The following is an 8,804-nucleotide window of genomic DNA, read 5'->3' on the forward strand; positions in this document are numbered from 1 at the left end:
CACATCACCTCACGCATTCCTTCACATCACCTCATGCATTCCTTCACATCACCTCACGCATTCCTTCACATCACCTCACGCATTCCTTCACATCACCTCACGCATTCCTTCACATCACCTCACGCATTCCTTCACATCACCTCACGCATTCCTTCACATCACCTCACGCATTCCTTCACAATTCCTTCACATCACCTCATGCATTCCTTCACATCACCTCACGCATTCCTTCATAATTCCTTCACATCACCTCACGCATTCCTTCATAATTCCTTCACATCACCTCACGCATTCCTTCATAATTCCTTCACATCACCTCAAGCATTCCTTCACATTACCTCACGCATTCCTTCACATTACCTCACGCATTCCTTCACATTACCTCACACATTCCTTCACATCACCTCACGCATTCCTTCACATCACCTCACGCATTCCTTCACATCACCTCACGCATTCCTTCACATCACCTCACGCATTCCTTCACATCACCTCACGCATTCCTTCACATCACCTCACGCATTCCTTCACATCACCTCACGCATTCCTTCACATCACCTCACCCATTCCATCACCTCACCCATTCCTTCACATCACCTCACGCATTCCTTCACATCACCTCACGCATTCCTTCACATCACCTCACGCATTCCTTCACATCACCTCACGCATTCCTTCACATCACCTCACACATTCCTTCACATCACCTCACGCATTCCTTCACATCACCTCACGCATTCCTTCACATCACCTCACGCATTCCTTCACATCATCTCACCCATTCCATTACATCACCTCACCCATTCCTTCACATCACCTCACGCATTCCTTCACATCACCTCACGCATTCCTTCACATCACCTCACGCATTCTTTCACATCACCTCACGCATTCCTTCACATCACCTCAACATTCCTTCACATCACTTCACGCATTCCTTCACATCACCTCACGCATTCCTTCATATCACCTCATGTATTCCTTCACATCACCTCATGCATTCCTTCACATCACCTCACACATTCCTTCACATTACCTCACGCATTCCTTCACATCACCTCACGCATTCCTTCACATTACCTCACGCATTCCTTCACATTACCTCACGCATTCCTTCACATCACCTCACGCATTCCTTCACATTACCTCACACATTCCTTCACATCACCTCACGCATTTCTTCACATCACCTCACGCATTCCTTCACATCACCTCACGCATTCCTTCACATCACCTCACGCATTCCTTCACATCACCTCACGCATTCCTTCACATCACCTCACGCATTCCTTCACATCACCTCACGCATTCCTTCACATCACTTCACGCATTCCTTCACATCACCTCACGCATTCCTTCACATCACCTCACACATTCCTTCACATATTCCTTCACATCACTTCACACATTCCTTCACATCACCTCACGCATTCCTTCACATCACCTCACGTATTCCTTCATATCACCTCATGCATTCCTTCACATCACCTCACACATTCCTTCACATATTCCTTCACATCACCTCACACATTCCTTCACATCACCTCACGCATTCCTTCACATCACCTCACACATTCCTTCACATTACCTCACACATTTCTTCACATCACCTCACGCATTCCTTCACATTACCTCACGCATTCCTTCACATCACCTCACGCATTCCTTCACATCACCTCACGCATTCCTTCACATCACCTCACGCATTCGTTCACATCACCTGATGCATTCCTTCACATCACCTCACACATTCCTTCACATCACCTCACACATTCCTTCACATCACCTCACACATTCCTTCACATCACCTCACACATTCCTTCACATCACCTCACGCATTCCTTCACATTACCTCACGCATTCCTTCACATCACCTCACACATTCCTTCACATTACCTCACGCATTCCTTCACATTACCTCACGCATTCCTTCACATCACCTCACACATTCCCTCACACATTTCTTCACATCACCGCACGCATTCCTTCACATTACCTCACGCATTCCTTCACATCACCACGCATTCCTTCACATCACCTCACGCATTCCTTCACATCACCTCACGCATTCGTTCACATCACCTGATGCATTCCTTCACATCACCTCACGCATTCCTTCACATTACCTCACGCATTCCTTCACATTACCTCACGCATTCCTTCACATCACCTCACACATTCCTTCACATTACCTCACGCATTCCTTCACATCACCTCACACATTCCTTCACATCACCTCACACATTCCTTCACATCACCTCACACATTCCTTCACATCACCTCACGCATTCTTTCATATCACCTCACGCATTCCTTCACATCACTTCACACATTCCTTCATAATTCCTTCACATCACCTCATGCATTCCTTCACATCACTTCACACATTCCTTCCAATTCCTTCACATCACCTCAGGCATTCCTTCAAATTCCTTCACATCATCTCACGCATTCCTTCAAAATTCCTTCACATCACCACACTTGTCCCTTGTCATTCTTTCGTGACTTTTCACAACCAGAGGGGTGGGGGACGCATCCGGTGACGCAATGAGGTGTATATAACCAAGATACGCTCTCGGAATTTGGGAAATGAAACGGTCTCGTGCGGTGAACCTTCCGAACGATTTCCTCTGTAAACACGAAATTAAGAAATAATAATAACAAGGTAAGTAAACTAACTGAATATTACATGATCGCGTTTGGAAAATTTAAACGTAAACTCTGCAACGATTACAGCACATTGAAGAAAATGCTTGAAGTGTTTAATGACGTTTCCGTTTTAGAAGTGTACTAAATAATAAATTATGGCAAAAATCAGGATCTGTTCGCTAAATAATCATTGTTGAAAAAGATGGATATAAATATGAGGTATTTTCGGTACTTTCTGTATATCAAAGATCGTAAAGCAGAGCAAGACAGCTCACTCGTGGGCAACCGCGTTCAATTCGGTGAAGTACCCAACGGAGCAGTCCGGCGGCCATTTTAGCAAGCGAGCTGCTTTCTTGGTTGTCGTTCGACCGCTGTGTCGATCGCGGAGTAGGAGGCAGGAGAGGGGCGGGAAAGAGAGTAAGGCGATGATGCATTATCCATGTACAAGACGGTTTCTTTTTATCACAAGTGAAATTACACAAAATAAGAAGAGATGAGATAGAAGAAATGGAGAGAAAGAAAGAAATTAGGACGGAGAAATAGAGAAGAAGAGAAGCTAACAGATAAAAAAATAGGTAAATTGAGAGAGGAAAGGATAAAAATCAAAGCCGATACCCACGCAGAAAGTATATTATTCTTACCTGGAGACATATATATATATATATATATATATATATATATATATATATATATATATATATATATATATATATATATATATATATATATATGTCATGCAACATAATCTGTATGATAAATATCACCTTCCAAGAAAGTATCCTTCGAAGTAACTATTTAGGCATGGGGAGAAATCCGGGGAGGGAGGCAGGGGTCACCACACACACACACACACACACACACACACACACACACACACACACACACACACACACACACACACACACACACACACACACACACACACACACACACACACACACACACACACACATTTTAATGGGTATTGAATGTTCTCCCAAATGCCCCATCAATGGTTGGTGAAGACCTTTTTTTTGCTTCTCACCTTCGAGTGTCCCCCCCCATCTATTTTTATTTTTGCTTACACATCTTTATGCCTCCTTTTTATGCGATTTACGCCAATGCATTCAGCCGTGGCAAAAATGGTTAAATGTATATGTATTATTTATTGTAAAGCGCCTGATTCTAAGTGCAATTCAGATGTAATTTAAGTGTTATCTGTAGTTTTAAATGGTACATTTACATGTATGGTATGTCAAATTGATGAACATAAATATAATGGTGTCAGAGTTTTGCACCTGACAGTCAACTGAGGTGGAAACTGGGTAATAGCTTTCTGCCATTGACTAGGAAATTGAACAATAGTTTTGTTCTACTTTGCTTCAAAGTATGACCTTATCAGCAGACCCAGTGCCATACACTATATACCATCACACACACACACACACACACACACACACACACACACACACACACACACACACACACACACACACACACACACACACACACACACACACACACACACACACACACACTCACACACTGCAAACAGCGAACATTCAATATGCAATAACCTGTTACAATATCAAAATGATTGCTGTTCACATAAGTATGGAAGAATTTCTATTTAAACTTCATAACTTTTCAATATAGTTACAAATGCCTTTGTATTCCAAGTACGACTGCAGCATAGCAAACCAAAGCTGACCAAGGCAAAAATCTCGGGTGGCTCCATATCTAGAATTGTTCGGAATACATTATTCTACATGTGTACCAATTTTGGTGCTTTTATGCAAATTTGAACAATTGATCTGAAATATCAGACTATGCTGCTGGACTAAAGTACAGTATTTCTTTCTTTTCCTTTACAAGTCTGCATTTTCCAGTGTCTTCATTCATGAATATGGATTTACTTCATGAGAAAAAAAAAGAAAAGTTATGTCATTGGCAAATGTACTTTTAAACGTTTGTGCCTGCAATGATTTTTCACACATTTTACAGGTGGTAATGAAACTTACAGTACCCATGCTGAACATTGCATCATCTCCTGACAATGAAAAGATAATTTTTTTCAATTATTTGCACTACATTAAGTCGGTATTTGATCAAAATATTAGATGCACAGGTGTCCATGTATTTAAACATTCCAGTGTTCATATACCTTTCCCTGTTCTTAGGGAATCTGAAGAAAGACAAATCAGGTCGTTTGGATTGACGGTTTGAGCAGTTTATTGCTGAGCAGTGATTCTGAGATGAGGAACGAGACGCATTGCTTTGTTACCTTCTGGAACATATGTGTTGTGAACAGATTCCGGGTTGTTAGCAAGCGCAAGCTCGCTCTGCCTGCCTGCTAAAATGGCCGCCGAGGGCGTCCATTGGATACTTCACTGTTTCGCACGAGTGGGCTATCTTGCTCTGCTTTACGATCTTTGCTGTATATATTGTCATTTTAATTTCCCCGATTGAACAACAACAACTGCTGAAGAGGAATGATGTCGTTCTTCAAAAAGTGCGAAAATTCAAATAATTGCTAACGCTTTTTAAATTATTTTTTTAAGGCAGAATTAAAAGACCACGACGTGGATGCAGAAAACGGGTAATAAATAGTTAAATTGTTACAATTTTATTTTTATAACTCCGCTAACTAACTGGTAGAGAGCCTTGTCGGTGTGTTTGGAATTCAGTATCAATGATTAGATGATGAGTGATGTCGTATTGTTATCTTTTGTTGGTTTGGTCCTACACATCGTGATTGTGAACTATCCACTGAAGAAAGAGAACACACCGTGTATTGTGATGTCATTTAATCCTTGTTTAGTACACAAGAGATCCCAAGTTCTTGTCACATCCTATTTTTTTTTTCATTTAATTTGACGTTTAATTATTTATTTTTAATCAAAACGATTTACTTCTTCAAATAAAAAAAAACTTTTTTTTTTTCAAGAGTATAACAGCGTTCTTTGTCTATATTTAGAATTTACTAGTACGTGCCCGTACATGCGTGGCGTATGTGCAAAAATTAAATAAATCAAACTTTCAAACTCCGTGCCAGAAACAACCACACAGGCCGTTCCTTCACTCTCACGTGGCCGTACGTGCGTGCCCGTACGTGCAAAAAGAATTGTGACGTCAATCATGATGTCATAGCACCGTGTCCTTTCATTGGTTGGTAAATAAATGGCCATAACTTGGGAACCACTTGTCCGATTAATATCAAACCTTGAAAAGGCACATCCTCAGGTCCCCAGCAATATACCTGGCAAGTTTCAATAAGATCAGACCAGTGATTGTCGAGAAACAGCGGTCGCAGACACACAGACACACAGATTGCTGGAATTATAGATGGGCTAGTGCATGCCCATACGTGCGTGGCCGTACGTGCAAAAAAAAGAAAAGAAAAAAGAATTGTGATGTTAATCGTGACGTCATAGTGTTGCGAATCTGTAAGCTATGATCACACTCAACAGTCAGGTCCTTTAGCTCAGTTATCTCGGTATGTGTTTTATAGATAGTTCCCCTTCCCTTGTTTAATGGGTAAATCAATGTAAATGCGCTGTGATATATTTTAATAGTTAGGAGTTTTATCAAGATTTCTGCAAAGAAGAACAACCCTCCTCTGCAAAGAAGAAGAACCACCCTCCCGCCCCAAGATTCTGAGACGTAAACAAGGATGACGGTTGATGAACTCCCGCCCCGGGATTTTCCCCGCGCCCCGGGAAGGGGGAGGGGGAGGGAGCGTGTCGGAGTGCATAAAAAGGAGTAAGTGAATCGGAGAGAAGCGAGCGAGCCAGCGAACGCTCCTGTCGTCGTCGTCGTCATCGTGGCCTAGGAGGTCGAGAAGCGCTTCTTTCGTCGTGGAAGGAGAAGTCCCTGTCGTTGTCATCATGGTCTGAGAGGTCTGGCCGTCTTGAACGTCCTCATCCTCCTCCTCCTCCGGAGGGTCGAACTCGAGAGGGACCATCTGCCGAACGGAGTCGAGGTTTTGGTGGCCGGGACGGGCGCCGACCGAGTCAGCCGGAAGACTGCACGAGGCGGAAAGGGCCAATATGGACCCTCACCTCCAGCTCACCTTCCCTCCGAGCTGGAGGTATTAATAAAGGCATTAGCCACCAATTATGTGTGTGTCCGTGGGCCCGTCTGGTAAGTAGCAAAACTTATAAATATAAACTTATAAAAAAAAATATAAGTGCTTGTGCTGTATATATTTGCATTGCCTTGCTTTAGTCGGTTTAGTTCTGCCCTGCCGTGCCTCCTTTATTCCCCACCTATTGTATAAATAAACCCCTATTTGTTCAATGTATCAGCTCGTTTTGTGTTTCTTTCATTGGTTCGACATGACGCGTGATTGAGAATTAGTTGAAGCTGTTCGGCCCTAAGGGGACATTTGGACCGACGGTTCTCGGCGATTAAACCGCTCGGAATCGCACACTGAACGAGCGCGCTAAGCGGCTCGTTTTCGTACGAGTTCCGTCGAGGGTTAAATTCCCCGGTAGTTGGACCACGTGGGTATTTAGGTAAATTGAAATTGGCAATCGACCCTACCCCACGTGGTCTATCCATTGGCGAATTTCGGTCCGATAGAGGACCAGTCGACTCCGGACTTATCCAGGGCGACGATCTGAATTCTGAGCGATCGGTCGAGCCGACTTGCGGCTCCATCCAGCGGTCTTGCCCGCGGCCGACGTCCCGGCCCCGCGACAATAGCACCTTGTCCTGTCATTGGTTTGGTAAATAAATGGCCATAACTTGGGAACCACTTACCCGATTAATATCAAACCTTGAGAAGGCACATACTCAGGTCCCCAGCAATATACCTGGCAAGTTTTAATTGGATCGGACCAGTGTTTGTCGAGAAACAGCGGTCGCACGCACGCACACACCTGGAATTATAGATAGATGACAAAAAGAAACACCCACTAAAAATGTTCCCCTCGCTGTGCTCGGCAGAATGATATTTTTATCCCGAACCTCTAAAATCCTGGATCCGTCTCTGACAAGAGCTACCCTTGACCTTCACTCACGTTTCGTTGTGCGTACGTAATAAATAAATGGTTATGAAGTGTAAGTCGTAAAAAAAAAACACTGTAAAAACAATTCCGTCGAAGAAGGAAGAAAGGATTGTGGTGAAACGGCTGTTATCGTAGTTTGGTAATGTTAAACCGTTGCAAATAATACGAGCGAAGAGAAGAAACCGGAACACCGGTACACCGCTAATGAAACCGCCGTCATGACACCGCTATAGACGGCCGACCGGCAAATCCTTGTTCCGCTGTTTCGGCGCTTGGTGGCGCCTTGTGCGGAGACGGATAACTGTACAGGGGAAGGGTGTGTACCCCTCACTTCTTCCTCCTTTTAGCCCTTTCTCGCTCCTGGCCCACGCTGACGTCCCCCCTCCCCCCACCCCAGGGTGGTTCCCGAAGCAGGGATACTCGTTCGGCAGCAGAGGGATACTCGTCGGATTGTTTGGGAGGATGCGGGCTGTGTAGCACTGTGGCGGAAAGGCCGCGGTACGTTACAGGTATAATTGGATGGTATCCGGAGCGGATAGTGGGGCATGCAGTTCACTCAGCAAACTTTATGTGTTTACTTTTAAATGTAGTCTGTTCATCGAGTGTGGAATCGTGTAAAAAAACCGTCAAACGAACGTACGTTCGGACACTCGAGATATCACCGAGTCGAAACTCCTCGGTGAAGAGTCCTGACTGTGAAACACGTGTTTTTACATGCGAGCCACGGCTCGAGTAACACACCACCCGGTGCGTGCGGGTCCTGGACTTCCATGACCGAATATCCTCGTGCGTGAAGGTTTGAATTCGTCCTTCATTAACTGGATCCTTCACAGAGGCTTCCACGTGCCCGATTCCATGATGTTCACAAGGCCCTGGTGTTCCTCATCTCTGTTGGGCTGCGCAGGTGCGGCAGGGTTTTGGTGGTGCGATGTGTCTGTCCAGCCCTGCAAGATGGCCACTCATACCGAGCCACTCACATTCGTCCACACACCTCGCAGATCCTGCCCCCTGCTTATTCCTATTGCAACATGTCCCTGTCTTTCGTTCTAACTCTTGTCATTGTGGCTCTTCCATAACTGATCCAGATGATGTGATGACGGTGGAGCCGATGATTTGCTCCTCATATGAACATTCCCAGCAGCTCCTTCCATCATCCAACTTGAT

General features: G+C 44.3%; 1 protein-coding gene across 4 annotated transcripts in view; it reads left to right on the forward strand.

Annotated features, from left to right (window-relative positions):
• Positions 1-2,531: 2,531 nt before the first annotated feature.
• The window catches only part of LOC147012640 (CYFIP-related Rac1 interactor B-like), a 28,642-nt gene continuing 22,369 nt past the window's right edge, over positions 2,532-8,804 (forward strand). The window contains exon 1 of one of the 4 annotated variants that reach the window (XM_085853670.1): positions 2,532-2,665. The gene's annotated coding sequence lies outside the window, so the exon portion shown is untranslated. Of the gene's footprint in view, positions 2,666-7,919; positions 8,150-8,804 lie in introns of those variants that run through there. The other 3 variants (XM_085853668.1, XM_085853671.1, XM_085853669.1) reach the window with 3 other exon arrangements.

This window comes from Eptatretus burgeri, chromosome 14 (assembly GCF_056783735.1).
Source record: "Eptatretus burgeri isolate ZD-2024b chromosome 14, Ebu_testis_v1, whole genome shotgun sequence".
NCBI classification, from domain to species: Eukaryota; Metazoa; Chordata; class Myxini; order Myxiniformes; family Myxinidae; genus Eptatretus; species Eptatretus burgeri.